At 38.1% G+C, this 13,917-nt stretch overlaps 1 protein-coding gene across 3 annotated transcripts in view; it reads right to left on the reverse strand.

Moving 5' to 3' along the window:
• The window catches only part of WASF1 (WASP family member 1), a 95,065-nt gene that overhangs the window by 55,903 nt on the left and 25,245 nt on the right, over positions 1-13,917 (reverse strand). The window contains exon 1 of one of the 3 annotated variants that reach the window (XM_054063674.1): positions 12,152-12,171. The exons of the other annotated variants lie outside the window; for them this stretch is intronic. The gene's annotated coding sequence lies outside the window, so the exon portion shown is untranslated. Of the gene's footprint in view, positions 1-12,151; positions 12,172-13,917 lie in introns of those variants that run through there. 3 annotated transcript variants of the gene reach the window in all.

Below are 13,917 nucleotides of genomic sequence, written 5' to 3' on the forward strand. Positions count from 1 at the left end.
GAACATGGGCGATGTGCAGCATTCCTTCTGCCACTACAGTGCTTTGAAGCCACAGCTGTAGACCGAGGCTCCGTTGCGCTGCTCTGTGTTACTCCAACAGCAGGATACAGCCGGATTCAGGTAAGCAAGGCCAGCATGGCCAGTCCTGTCACATGATTTTTCTTTAACCAAGTTCCATTAACACAGTAAGCTAAAACTTTAACTGAAAACTATTTCAGAACCACACAACTCTGTACAGTTAAACACTCCTTCCAATTTCCAACCCAAATACATTCATGCCCCACCTTATAAATATTTGTTCTTTTGCCAGAATCATTGTTTACCTTAAGTAACTCTTCCTCCTTCTGTGTTTATCCTCTGATGTACTTACATGGGACGTGTATCACAACTTTAAACTTTAACTTTGTACATCAAATAAATCATTCTCCTAGTCCTTAGCTGCATGTGTTACAATCATAATATATCATTCATTAACACGGAATTTTACATTAGATCTTTCCACTGCTCTGCAAAACAGCACTATTTTATTTCCAGCTTTTTCAGAAATACTTCATTTAATACAGTCTAATAGAAAATGTGCCTCTTGGAGAATTCAGATTCATTTTTGCTTGGCAATTATCATCTGGGTCAGCTGGCAATTCTCAGGTTCTCATGCACTTTTCTACTGATAAACATAAAAATGCTTTTATTGGCCTTTGCACTTTCTATTACATTTCACCGTAATCAATTCAGTCTTCAGAACTATTCAATCTTTCCTCTGTATTATCATGATTTTCCATGCTTAATGATGCTTTCCACTATCTCATCTACAGATTTCATCAACATCTTTCTGTGCACACTTTCTGTGTATGGATTAAGACTAGTCTCTCCAAAAGGCTTGCAACAGCAGACAAGAAAATAAGAGACAGAAGAACAGACATAAATAACAGCATTAGTATTGCCTATGCCAATATATGACAATGAATTTTAAAGAGCACTTTGATGGACTACCATGAAGTATTTTTACAGATATTAAATAATGAATAGCATTAACAAGAACACGACAAGCAGCACAGTTCTGTATGACCATGCATGCAAACTGCACGTAGAAAGCTTTCTTTACATACGCACTATCCACTTTGTAATATACCGTGCACTGAAAACCTTTTATTTCTTTTTTCCATAGCCTGCATTTCTTTCCATTAAAGAAGCTTATCAGGAATCAAAGATAAGGCTGTTTTCAGAAAGTTTAAACTGGATTTCTTTTTATAACTGAAAAATGGAATCTTTTATTCTCTGTGTATAGAACTATAAAAAATAACAAACGTGCCTTAAGTGATCTTACTGAATTAACCGTGCCAGTTTTAACTGCTCTTGTTAAAGAGCACCCAAGGGTCAGATCCAAAATAAGACTCAGCACTCAGCCAGAGTTTAAGAAATTAGATGGCTGGCTCTAGAAATGGGATTCACAGGCTCCGTTAAGCACCTGCATTGTCTATACACTGCATGTACACATGTATAGAAAAACAGCATTCAAATACTTGGTATCCTGAGCCTAATCCAAAATCCACCAAAATGATAGGTGCAAGAGAAATGTGTTTCTGAAATAGTACCTTTTCTATGGATTTAGATACCTAAGCTACCCTTGAAGCAAGCATCTCCAATTATGTTAAGCATTCTCCACATTTAGTTTTCTCAACCATATTGTGTGTATCAAGACAACTTGATTAACTTATGTTATTGCCCATTCCTCACATAACCACCCCGGTACTAAAGCAATAAGGGGAAGCACTGATTGACTGAACAGAAATTCCCCATCCATTCAGATCCATTCTCCTCACTTTCTAGGAGGACACCTTAAGCACCACGATACATGCATTGCACCTTATACATTTCTGGAATCTGGCAAAGAAAAGAGAACTGTGTTTTTGACTTAACCCCTGCTATGTGCATCGTGTGTGCGCAGCTCATTCCTCCTGGTCTGCACCCCTGGGAGAATGCAGCAGCACAAATATCCACCCGTGGTTTTTAAAAACCTTTGCAGAAAGTTAGGTACCTACGTCAGCTGACGGCTGCAGCTCCAGGCATGAGCTCAGCAGTCTCCCAAGTTTATGAAAGCTTTTACTAGAAATTTTACACACTCATGATAGTTAACTAGATTTTTCAGGTTTTTCAGTTATTCAGATGTTGGAAATCTGAATCCAATACAAACTCAAAGCTGGGAAGGTATTTTAGAGGAGAATAGCTGTATCTATGCCTTCCCTGGTCTTATTCTTTGCCAATGCCATAGACTGAGTAAATAATTTGCTTCCTCCGTTTTGGCTTGGCTCTGCACAGCTCCTCAGCTCTTGAACAGCACTTCATACATCTCTGTTTCTGGAAATTTTACCTTCGGTTCTGTGAATTTAATTAAGCTGGATAATTGACATGCATTTTTCCTAGCATTAGTGATCTCCCTTCCCCCACCAACATTACTGCTACTCTGCACTAACAACCTCAAAAATAATGCTTTGGAAAGATGATATTTTCTAGCTCAGGAAGCATTTTAAGTATAGAAGACAAATCTATTTATCCCCTCAAAACCTAACTGTCATTTGCCATGATAATTAAATATATGTGCAACACAGTGATGATAGGAAATGTCAATAATAATTTCTCCAGCACCATGCTCTTTTTTAATATTCTTTTAACATGCAACAGACATACATACTTTTATACACCTGTTCTTAAAAATATAGTCTCTAAAATTTTAAAGTGCCATTTATTTTTAATATGCTTATTCTCTAATCCCCACAACCAAAGTGGATTATCCCACAGTAAAGCATATCTCAACAAAATAATATGCATTCAAGACTTCTGACAGTTTTTGTGGCTACTTCTAACTTAAGTCAATGTTGTACATGTATTGTATGTATAGTTGCATATAAAAAGATTTCTTCCATCCCTCCCCTCCATGAAGAGAAATATATACTAACTTACTGTCATGTAAATGAATTTGTGAAGCTTATAAAAATAAATTACTGCAGGATAATAAAAGCTGTTCCATTATAACTGTAGGGCAGTCTTCATTTCTGTAACACAATATATAAATAAGCATGCAGATGCAATTGTACACACACAACACAAGCAAAACCAGACGAAGAACAGATTCCTTGTCTCAACACAGAAATACACTTGTGAATTGAAGCACTTAATAGACAACATGGATTTGGGAGTGTTGTTGGTCAATTTTTTTCAACCTCTACTTATTCAAAGTTCTAGAGTTTTATGTCTACATTTGAATTGTAACAAGAACAAAACCCACACACCCCAAAACAAGCACATCACAAATTATTCTTCGTTTTACTTCCCGAAGTGCAGCTCTGTTAAGTGGTTAGAAGGTTTTCCACAGGTGAGCACCAATGCAGTTTATTTACTGTTAGAAAGTAAAAATAGCTTCTGTCCTTCATTTTTACTACTCCATCAATTAACACCATTTCTTGGTGATAGTAGAAGATTTGAAAGAAACAAAACACAAAGCAAGTGTAGATCAAGGCACAGAAAATATTTTTTATTTGTGACTCACAAAGGCATACCCTGTGAAAATAAATCTGGCTTAATCCTCTTGCCTGAAAAAAAAAAAAAAACCCAAACCTGAAAAGTTCTTTTCAAGCACTTTAGAAATGCAGTTTCTCTTTAATAAGCATTAGCGGTGAGAGCAGCACTACAGAATGAACGTTTCAACTAACCTGCCTTAAATATTCATTGTATAGCTACTAGAACAATGAAAAAGGAATAAATACTCAGATATAATAAGCCAACAGATAAAGTCAACATTTGTTAAGGAAGCAGTACTACTCTTTCCAGAAACATGCTGGAAGCCTTCAGTGAAACAACTTTCACAATGGTTCTCACAAAGAAACGCCAGTGACTGAGGAGGAAAGAAAGGGGAAATTGTGAAGCCCTTCTACCCTAGAAGAGAGATCCAAGGCAGTAAGTTTGCAAAACAACTGTTAGTTAATTTAAGACTATGAAAGCAGCATCTGGTCAGATCTATGAACAACTGAGAACACAGGATGATCCCATGGCTAACACAGAAAATTAATTTCTTTGCTTCAGACAAATTCAGAATCAACAATCCCAACAGCCCTGGGCAACACACGTATTTCCAAACTGGGTCTAGGACGAGATTATCAGATCAGTTCTATTAAGATAAAGTCACGATGAAAATCATAATGAAGCAAAAATGTATAATGTGCAATTTTTAAAAATTCTATGAAAGATATATTTACTATGTCACATAAAAATGTAAGATATATATTCCAGAGAATAAACGTTTCTAGCACCTTTGTAGATGATGACCTACCTTTTTCTTCCTGCTCACCTTTTAGCAAAGGAGAGCCAATGACTTCATACAGCTAACTCAGGTATTATTTATATACATAAGAAAGAATGCATGAGAACCCAACTGTCATATCAAAATCAAACCTGATGCTCTACTACAATGTCTGAAAGAAAATCTCTCAACTAGAAATAAGAGATCACAGAGTCCCTATCCCAAAATTCTGTGGAAATCCCAATCCTACAGACTGATCTAAAAAGAATGCTTTTGCAGTTCTTCTCAATCAACATGTAGGAATGAGATCAAAAGTAAAAAATACATAAACCTTAATTAAAGACAGAAAGAGTTAAAAAAGAACTAATACTTCGGTCAAGACAGACACGGTCCTTATTTTGAATATACAAGGCACAAATGACAATAGGGTTTGTTTTGCTTAAAAAGAAAGCGGGGGGGCAGAAGTTGGAGCTTATATTCAGAGGTCCAGAGTTCCTGGACAGTGCTAGTTCTCTGTTTGTAACTAATTTCACCTATGTATGCAAGTTCTACTTTTTCTCTGCCTTCCAATTATTCTATTGCATATAAATGTAACTGAAGTGCTTTGTGCAACTCAAAACAATAGCTTCCTTGTACAGGCAATTTTGCCCACTTCAGGTCTTCAACTATGCAATTAATTTGCTGATTTGGAAAATAACTCCGTCAACACCAATTTCAAAGTTAATTTAGTTTCCCGACTCCTCCATTACTATATTTAACAAAGATGAAAGTGAAGCCACCTTCCTTTACAGGAGCATAAATTATGTTTTCAAGCACAGTTGTTAAGTTTCCATTCTTTATAGCCCCCGACAAATAATATTGAACCAGTGTCTAAGGATTGCATTCCATATTATCAAAAGGGAGAGAATGTATTTACATCTTTGTAAAAAATAGTTCAGGATGTTGGGGTTTTTTCCTTTTCAGTTTTAAAAAGTTATATAACCCATGGTTAGAATGAAAACTATTCATGACATATTTAGTTGGCTGGTTTTGTTGGGTTGTTCATTTTTTTTTAAGTCCAACAGCTTGTGTTCATTTGTCTTGAGAATAACAAATATGACCCAATATCAAACAATTTAAATTTCCTTTTTCCATATCCATATACCGATTTCTCTCAATTTTATTATTTCCTCATGTATTCTCTCTGTCTTTTTCTCTTTTTTAGTTAAGTAACTGTCTCTCCCCTGCAATTCAATTCTGTTTTGGCAGCTTGAATCTCTGACCATTCCTTCATCCGGTCACCAAAAAGCTACACGTTGCTGGGTGAATAGAATGCATTACCTCACCCAGAGTGCCAAAGGAACAGAAAAGAGGCTTAGGTCTGTGATATGTTGTCAGAGCTTCTGCAGCCAACACTAGGACTAACACAAAAACAGGGTAATTTTTTAAAAGACACCTGTTGCTTTCCTCCTGGCAACATTTTCTGCATATATACACATAGATCTTAACTTTCTGAACTACTCATTTTTTCCCCATGTCCTGTATCTGTTTAAACTAGCCTAAGTACCTTAAGATTAACAAACACTGAGCACAATGTAAACTGTCTGAAGTTGCATTTACTATTTTTCATATTTAAATGTTCATCTTTATTGTTCCATATATGCTTTATGAAACCTTTTTCTGTTTGCAGAAATAAGATTAATTACTAGTAAATTCTTTGCAAAGAAAGGGGAGGGAGAAAAGTCTTCAATTTACATAACCTGACAAAACTGTACAAAATTTTTGATATTTCAAATGCATTTTAACAACTATTACTCCTATTGCATAAAATACAGAAAATAGGCACACAGAACTATTTACTATATTTAGAGGAACACCTGCTAACACACACAAACCTGTTTTTCAAGTTTCCAATCAAGCCAGAGAGAATAATTGTTTGAAACCAAAGCACGCTTAGCTATAATTAGATGTAAACATAAAAAACATGTTTTGCATCTCTTACTTCAAAACCATATATACTGATGATAGGCTTATTACAGAAGAACAAGTAAATTTAGACCTGTGCGCACAACTATGCAACCGGATCACTCGCTGAAGTAAGAATAATTTCATTGGCTGTGTGGTTTTCTGTCAAATTCCAAAAACCTCTCTCATGAGATGCACACAACCTGAGGCCACCTACCATTCATGAAGATGATGTGCGGCAACACAATTTTCAGTGTTACCTCATTCCTCCTTTCTTTCTCCACCTCCCACCCTTTTCCTAAGTGAGGAAGAGAAAAGAACTGCAAGGACAGTCTTTCATTTAATAATCAGCATTAAAAACAAACAAAACAAGCCACACACTATAACTAGCATAGGCATGAAAAGCCATGAAAATTTACCATTATCCAACTGCATAGCCAATGTAACACTAGCTGAAGTGAAAGCGAGTTAGCAGCTAACACGAAGAAATCTTCTTATTCATTTATTGCAGAGAGTCATCAAAATGGATCCACACAGAGGCAAACTATCCTCACCCCAACAACAACCTCTCCATGTTATTGTGGAGGGAAACAGGGAGCAGTGAAACTTGTGTACTTCTGTTCCATAAACTTGCACCCGTTCTATAAACAGAAAACAACTACTGATCTACAAGAACAAATAGTTCCCTTCAGATATGCTGACCACAGACCATTGCTGGTTTGCAAGCAATCCCGTAAACTTGGGATTCTTTTTAACCAGAAACATTTTCTTTTACTTCACTGCCTCTTGGCTACAGCACCTGCAGGTTGAACAGATGAAGCTGTTCTTTGTGCATGTGCAGTGGCAGAAACTCTCAGCTGCAGAAATTCCAAACAGTAGGGATAGAAGATAGGTCACCACATGCACAGTAACAGCCCCACAAAGAACTCCAGCTACAGGAGGGCAAGTTGTTTGAATTGATTCATCACACTGACCCTATTCGCTGTGATTAGCATGAATTCTTACTCACTTTCTAAAACAAGCCTGATGAACACATAGATCTAAAATTCACAGGGAGATACAGAATCACAGGCATGTTTGGTTGGCGGGACCTCTGGAGGTCATCTAGGTATATTTTCTGCTCAAATGAGGATTATTGCCAGTACTAAACCAGGGCAGTCTCGGCTTTAATTCGTCATGGTCTAGAGGACTTAAAGGATGGAGACTCTATTCTCTGAGCAACCTGTTCCAGTGCTATGCTATCCTCCTAGAATGTTTCTTGAAAGTTTAAAAAGGTTCACATTTGAAGTCGTAAAAGCTTGATTCAGTAGAAAAGTAAATCAAAAGAACTTTGGCCAATAAGTCACAGAATCAGTGCAGTTCAAAAGGACCTCTGAAGATAAAACTAGATCAGCCCCTTCTAAGAGCAGGGTCAGCTAAAGCAGACACTCCAGGCCTTCTCCAGTCATGTTTGAGTATCTCCAGAGAGTCCAAAATGTCTGGGAAACCTGCTCCAGTGTTTGACCAGATCCACAGAGAGAAAGTTTTTTCTTAGGTTTAAATGTAATTTCCTGTGTTTCCGTTTGTGCCCATCACCCCTTGTCATGTCACATGGCACCACTGCAAAGAGCATATCTCCATCTTCTTTCCTGCCTTGTCAGGCATTTATACACATGGATGAGATTTCCCTGAGCCTTCTCTTTTCTGGGCTAAACAACCCCAGCTCACTGAGACTCTCCTCTTGTTACAGATGTTCCAATCCTTTAATCATTTTTGTGGCCTTTGATTCTAGTACGTCCATGTCTCTTCTGCAACTGGGGAACCCACAACTGGATCCAGCACTCCAGATGTGTGGTCTTGCTAGTGCTGAGTAGAGGATAATGACCACCTCCCTTGGCTTGCTGGTGACCCTGTCTAATGCAGCTCTGGACACTTTTGTCCTTCTTTGCTGCAACAGCATCTTGCTGGCTCATGTTCAGTCAGCATTTTCAGGTTCTTTTCTGCCAAGGTGTTTTCCAGCCCACCTGCCACCAGCACATATTGGTGCCTGGGGTTGTTCCTCCTCAGGTGCAGGACTTTGTCCTTCTCCTTGTAGAAATTCAGGAGTTTCTTGTCAGCTTGTCTAAGTCCCCCTGATCAGCAGCACAACCATCTGACATATCAGCACCTCCTCCTAGTTTTATATATTTTGTTGAGACCACCAAACGTTTCCTCATGATCTTTTGAAGCAGACATACAATTCACAGCAAAGAAAATATATTAAAATATTAAGAAGTAACATTGAGGCATTTGGCCCGGATCAGCATTTGGCTGAGCTTATAATGATTACTTTCCATCCATGAAATAAAATGCAAACAATAACATCATAAGTCACAGGTACTTTACCATACGCTCAAGTAAAGAACAGAAATAGTTTTATATATTATATTAAATGAATCACATGATCTCTAGATTTTTTTTCCCCTAGTGCTTATTCTTTAATAAACTATCACAGCCTGCTGGACAGATGTGTAAACATATGCTGGTACTTTCTCTGTTTACACCTACAGTCGGCACTAGGCCAAAAGACAAACTAACAGAACTGTCTATTTCTACACAAATTTTATTGTGAAGCAACCATAATATAACTTTTGTTCTCTCTACAAATCCAGCAACTGTTGCCCTGCCCCAGTCAAAAAATAGTGACTTTAATGTTTGAAGCCTCTAGCACTATCAACTCCAAATATCTCAGTCTTTTTTAGGAAGAAAAAGGAAAGGTTCTGAAATTAATTCCTCAGGTAGAGAAAGCTGAAAGAGCAGGGATGCTTCTGGGAAGCTTCTTGGTTTTGGAGTAAGGTTTGTATTTCTCTGCAGGTGCTCACTGTCTGGGAAAAACAAAAAACAACCAGCCCCCACAGACACCAGACAGACATATACCTTTATTTTAAATAGTTTTTAAAATACTTTTAAAAGAGAAAAAATACTTCTAAAGTAATTTTGGAGCTATTTTCTTTCTGAACATGAAACATTCAATCACTAAGTGCTTTGTTAAATTAAAACACAGTTAATTCTTATATTTTCAAAGCTCAATATGCCTACAGTAATGCATATGTGCAAGACGAACACAGCAACTGGTGAGGGTTATTAAACAATTATTTTACAAGTTTAATTTTTTCTAATGTATGAACATCAAGCAGTATTATGAAATTCAATGTTTCCTCTGCATTTATATTACAGCATTTTAGTCATTATAATATATTTGGAGACTAGATTATACCTCTTATTAGTTCTCACTACAAACAGTTAAAAACTCTTTATCTGCATTTTCTAAGGTAAAATTAAGGTAAGATTCATCAATCAAATGATGTATTTCTACTTTCTCCATTTCTTCTAATGTGTATATCTACCATATACCTCTCTGGATCTTAAGACGCATAGAATGGTTTGGGTTGGAAGGGGCATTTAAAGATCATGTAGTTCCAACCCCCCTGCCATGTTCCACTAGATTAGGTTCCTCAAAGTCCCATGCAATCTGACTTCAAACATCTCCAGGGATGGAGCAACCGAAACTTCTTTGGGCAGCTTATTCCAGCATCTCAGCACCCTGTCTCACCCGAGAGTGTGAATTCATACAGCATGAAACACATTCTCTAATTTTCACCTGGTACTTGGAAGTGGTCTACTCCTTGTTCTAAAAACCTTAAAAACCTTTTCCTGTGACAGGAAATGAAGTTTTCAGCTGTTTTGCAGCTGGCTGAAACTGTCTGCCATGGGGGCAACTCCTAATGCCTCCTCACAGAAGCCACCTATGCAGTGGACCCCACCTCTCGCTACCAAGACCTTGCCACATAAATCCAGTACAATACAACAAAATCTGCAACTCCTTCAGCTATAGATAGCTTCAAAGAGGTGATACATCAATACATACACACACCAAGTTGTAAATATCATCCCTGCACACTGGAGAAAATAATGGTATCTCAAAAAAGGAATCAAAGAATCGTAAAGGTTAGAGAAGACTTCTAAGATCATCAAATTCAACTGTCAGTCCAACACCACCGTGCCTACTAAACCATGTCCCAAAGTAGTACGACATCTACTTTGAACACCTCCAGGGATGGAGACTCAGCCACTTCCCTAGGCAGCTTGTTCCAGTGCTTGACAACACTTTCGGTAAAGAAATTTTTTTCTAATATCCAATCTAAACCTACCCTGGCACAACTTCAGGCCATTTTCTCTCATCCTATTGCTTGTTAATCAGGAGAAGAGACCAACGCCTACCTCGCTACAACCTCCTTTCAGCTGTAGAGAGCTATAGGGTCTCCCCTCAGCCTCCTCTTCTCAAGGCAAAACAGCCCCAGTTCCCTCAGCTGTTCCTCATAAGACTTGTTCTCCAGACCCTCCAATAGCTTCATTGCTCTTCTCTGGACATGCTCCAGCACCTCAATGTCTTTCTTGTAGTGAGGGGCCCAAAACTGAGCACACTATTCTGAGGTGTGGCCTCACCAATGCCAAGTACAGGGGCAGAATCACTTCCCAGATCCTGCTCGTCATGCCGTTTCTTTTGCAAGCCAAGATGCTATTGGCCTTCTCAGCCACGTGGGCACACTGCTGGCTCACATTCAGTTGGCTGTCAACCAACAGCCCCAGCTCCTTCTCTGCCAGGCAGCTTTCCAGCCACTCTTCCCCAAGCCTGCAGCACCGCACAGGGTTGTTGTGTCCCAAGTACAGGACACGATGCTTGGCTTTGTTAAACCTCATACAACTGGCCTTGGCCCATTGATCCAGCCTGTCCAGATCCCTCTGCAGAGCCATCCTAAATGAGGTAATAAAAGAGATGCTGGCAATAAGAGCAGGAAAGACATTTGAGATATAACAGGGAGGTTACAAGTTCTGGTGAGAAGAAACATCAGAAGGAGTACATAATAGTTCTAATGTGTGATTCAATACAATGACAAAAAATAAGAGCTGGTAAATTTAAATTATACCAGAAGATTCCTGATATTATGACAGCTCTCCCTTTTTCCCCTGAATGCCTTCAGATTGCTAAGGGCATCGTGTGACAAGGAAGTGTTGGGCTCCTCAATAAGAATTTTCACTGTCACCTTTGCATGCATGCCTCCAGCACAAAGACAATGAATAAACATGCAAATCCTCTTCTTTTGGTGTAGACCAAGTCCTACTTTTTCATATCAATCGGGTGGAGAACTACAGAATTATTTCCTTAAAATGATGTATTTGTTTTAATTTTTCATGTTTTTCCTCTTTCGGGAACCATCCCTTTCCGTAATTGTTCCTCATAAACACACCAATAATGACTCATTAAAATTTAAAAGAACAATAAAAAACATTAAATGGTCTGCTCTATAAAAAGGAAGATCAACCATTACTGCCAATTTTTTAACAGTGCTAATTAAAAAATAAAGATGTAAAATAAATACAAAATTATTAACTTAAAGAGCCCATAATAACTTTCAACAAAACAATACATTAAGATCTTGGCCTCTCTTTAGGGTATATTTCTCACTTTTTATTTACTTAATCAAAGACAAAGGAAAGACAGAAGTTTAAAGTTTGTATCAGTGTCATAACTGTATTTACAATGTTCAAACTGCTGCTCAAGCTTTCTGAGTCACTTGTAATACATCCACATTATCTTTTTCAGAAATAGAGCAACAATGCAGAAAGAATATTTTTTCCTCCTTCATTTTCAAGAATGTTCAATTAAAGAACATAAATGTATTCAGAAAGTCATCTCTATTTACATATTGAAAATCTATATGAAGAATACACAAGAATTTGATGGCAAAGCACTGTATTATATGTAAAAATTAAAGAACATATTATGGAGCCTCATGGAGTTCAACAAGGGTAAGTGCAGAGAACATCACATATGAAGAAATGCTGAGAGCGCTGGGACTGTTCAGCCTGGAAGGCTCAGGGGGACAACCTTACCAATGTATATGGACACCTGAAGGCAGGGTGCAAAGATGACAGTTGAGCTCTTCTCAGTAGTGACCAGTGACAGGACCAGAGGCAACAGGCACAACCTAAAAGACAGGAGGCTCCCTCTGAATGTCAGGAAACACTTTCTTTTACTGTGAGGGTCATGAAACCCTGGCACAGGCTGCCCCAGAGATCCTTAGAGAGCTTTAAAAGCTAGCTGGACATGGTCCCAGGCAGTTGTCTCCAGGAGGCCCAGCTGGAGCAGGGTGGTAGGACCAGATGACTTTCAGAGGTCCCTTCCAATATCAACTGTTCTGTGATACAATATGATCTACCATATCATAATATGGTGCTCTTCCTAAACAAAATGTATACAGGAATTTCTCACAGCAGAGTACCAAGAATGCTGGGAAAGCCTTCATGTCTGAGGACACTTGAATGTGACTGTAGCATTCTTATTTATAGCCAAGTGTTAAAATAAATAAATATTTTTAAAAGGCATCTCAGTGTTTACGAAAGAAAAAAAAATCTGCCAAAGTTTGCCAATCACACAGTCCACATTTCCTTTTATCGGAAACTTTATTGACATTAGAATGAAAATGAACTACAATATTCAGACACTCCTAATGGATAATGCTAACCTCATGTTCATTGAATGACTCCTGTTAATAATGTATACACTAAGCAAGTGTAGTTAATTCTTAATAATTCCACAGAAAGCCTTCAGCAAATTGCCTGCATTCCTGAAAAGTGGCTACAATGAATTTACCCAGAGAAGTGTTAGGAAAGAGACTCAGCTTTGGTAATTTCAAGTAAACTCCAGATATGCATTGGCAGAAGGAAATTATCTGAGCTTACAAAACATACAGAACGTGTGCACTTTTTTGTTCTGTAGGCACAAAAGCTCTCTGTACAGACTACACAATTTCACATATTTGCTACAACCACAGCTTTGCAGCTCTGAATAACATCAATTATCATGGTATCTTCTGCTTACTTAGAATTTATTACTTTAGAAATATAAATACAGACAGGTAGACAAATTCACTCTGTCTACATCAGGGATATAGATGTTATTCAAGCTCTTAAATGAAGAAACTTAGCAATAAAGATTAATGATCCAATACTGCAAGGTGATGTAATCTCCAAACGCATTTCAATGCAAATCAAGACAGAACAATTCCTCACAAGTTTGTATTCCAAATATCAGCACGTGCACACAAAAACCCTATAAGTCTCAAACCTCTTCCCTGACCACAAGATCACAGGCACTAGAAAACAAGATTCAGCATTGTTCTTGCCAAATCATTTTCAATTCAACAAATCTCCTACACAGTTAGTTAGTTCCAGAAACTGAGAGAAAAACAGTCACCAGAGCACCTTCAGCCTCTTTGGAACACCACCATTTCCCAAATGACGTAATTCAAGATACACATGCAACCTGCCAACCCAGTTCACCTGACATTAAGTCCATGCTCTTCATTTGGCTCCTTTCAAACATCATAAGGGAAAGGGGCTACAGTCTGCTCCTTAAGGACACCTGTATTTCACTCACCCCTCCTCCATGCAAGAGGAAACAGAAACAGACTGCAGCTGCATAAGTCATCAAGATATTCTCGACGTTCCTGAGAAAAGAACATGGTCGGGAGCATGCTACATAAATTGTTATGGTGCCCTATCTGGATGCTGCCTTTCCAACAGACAAGCAGGAATGTTGATGGTTCTGCTGTAATGCACATTCAATAAGCACTGGTTCTGTCAGAAATACACAGACT

The sequence above is a fragment of the Cuculus canorus genome, chromosome 3, assembly GCF_017976375.1.
Source record: "Cuculus canorus isolate bCucCan1 chromosome 3, bCucCan1.pri, whole genome shotgun sequence".
NCBI lineage: Eukaryota > Metazoa > Chordata > Aves > Cuculiformes > Cuculidae > Cuculus > Cuculus canorus.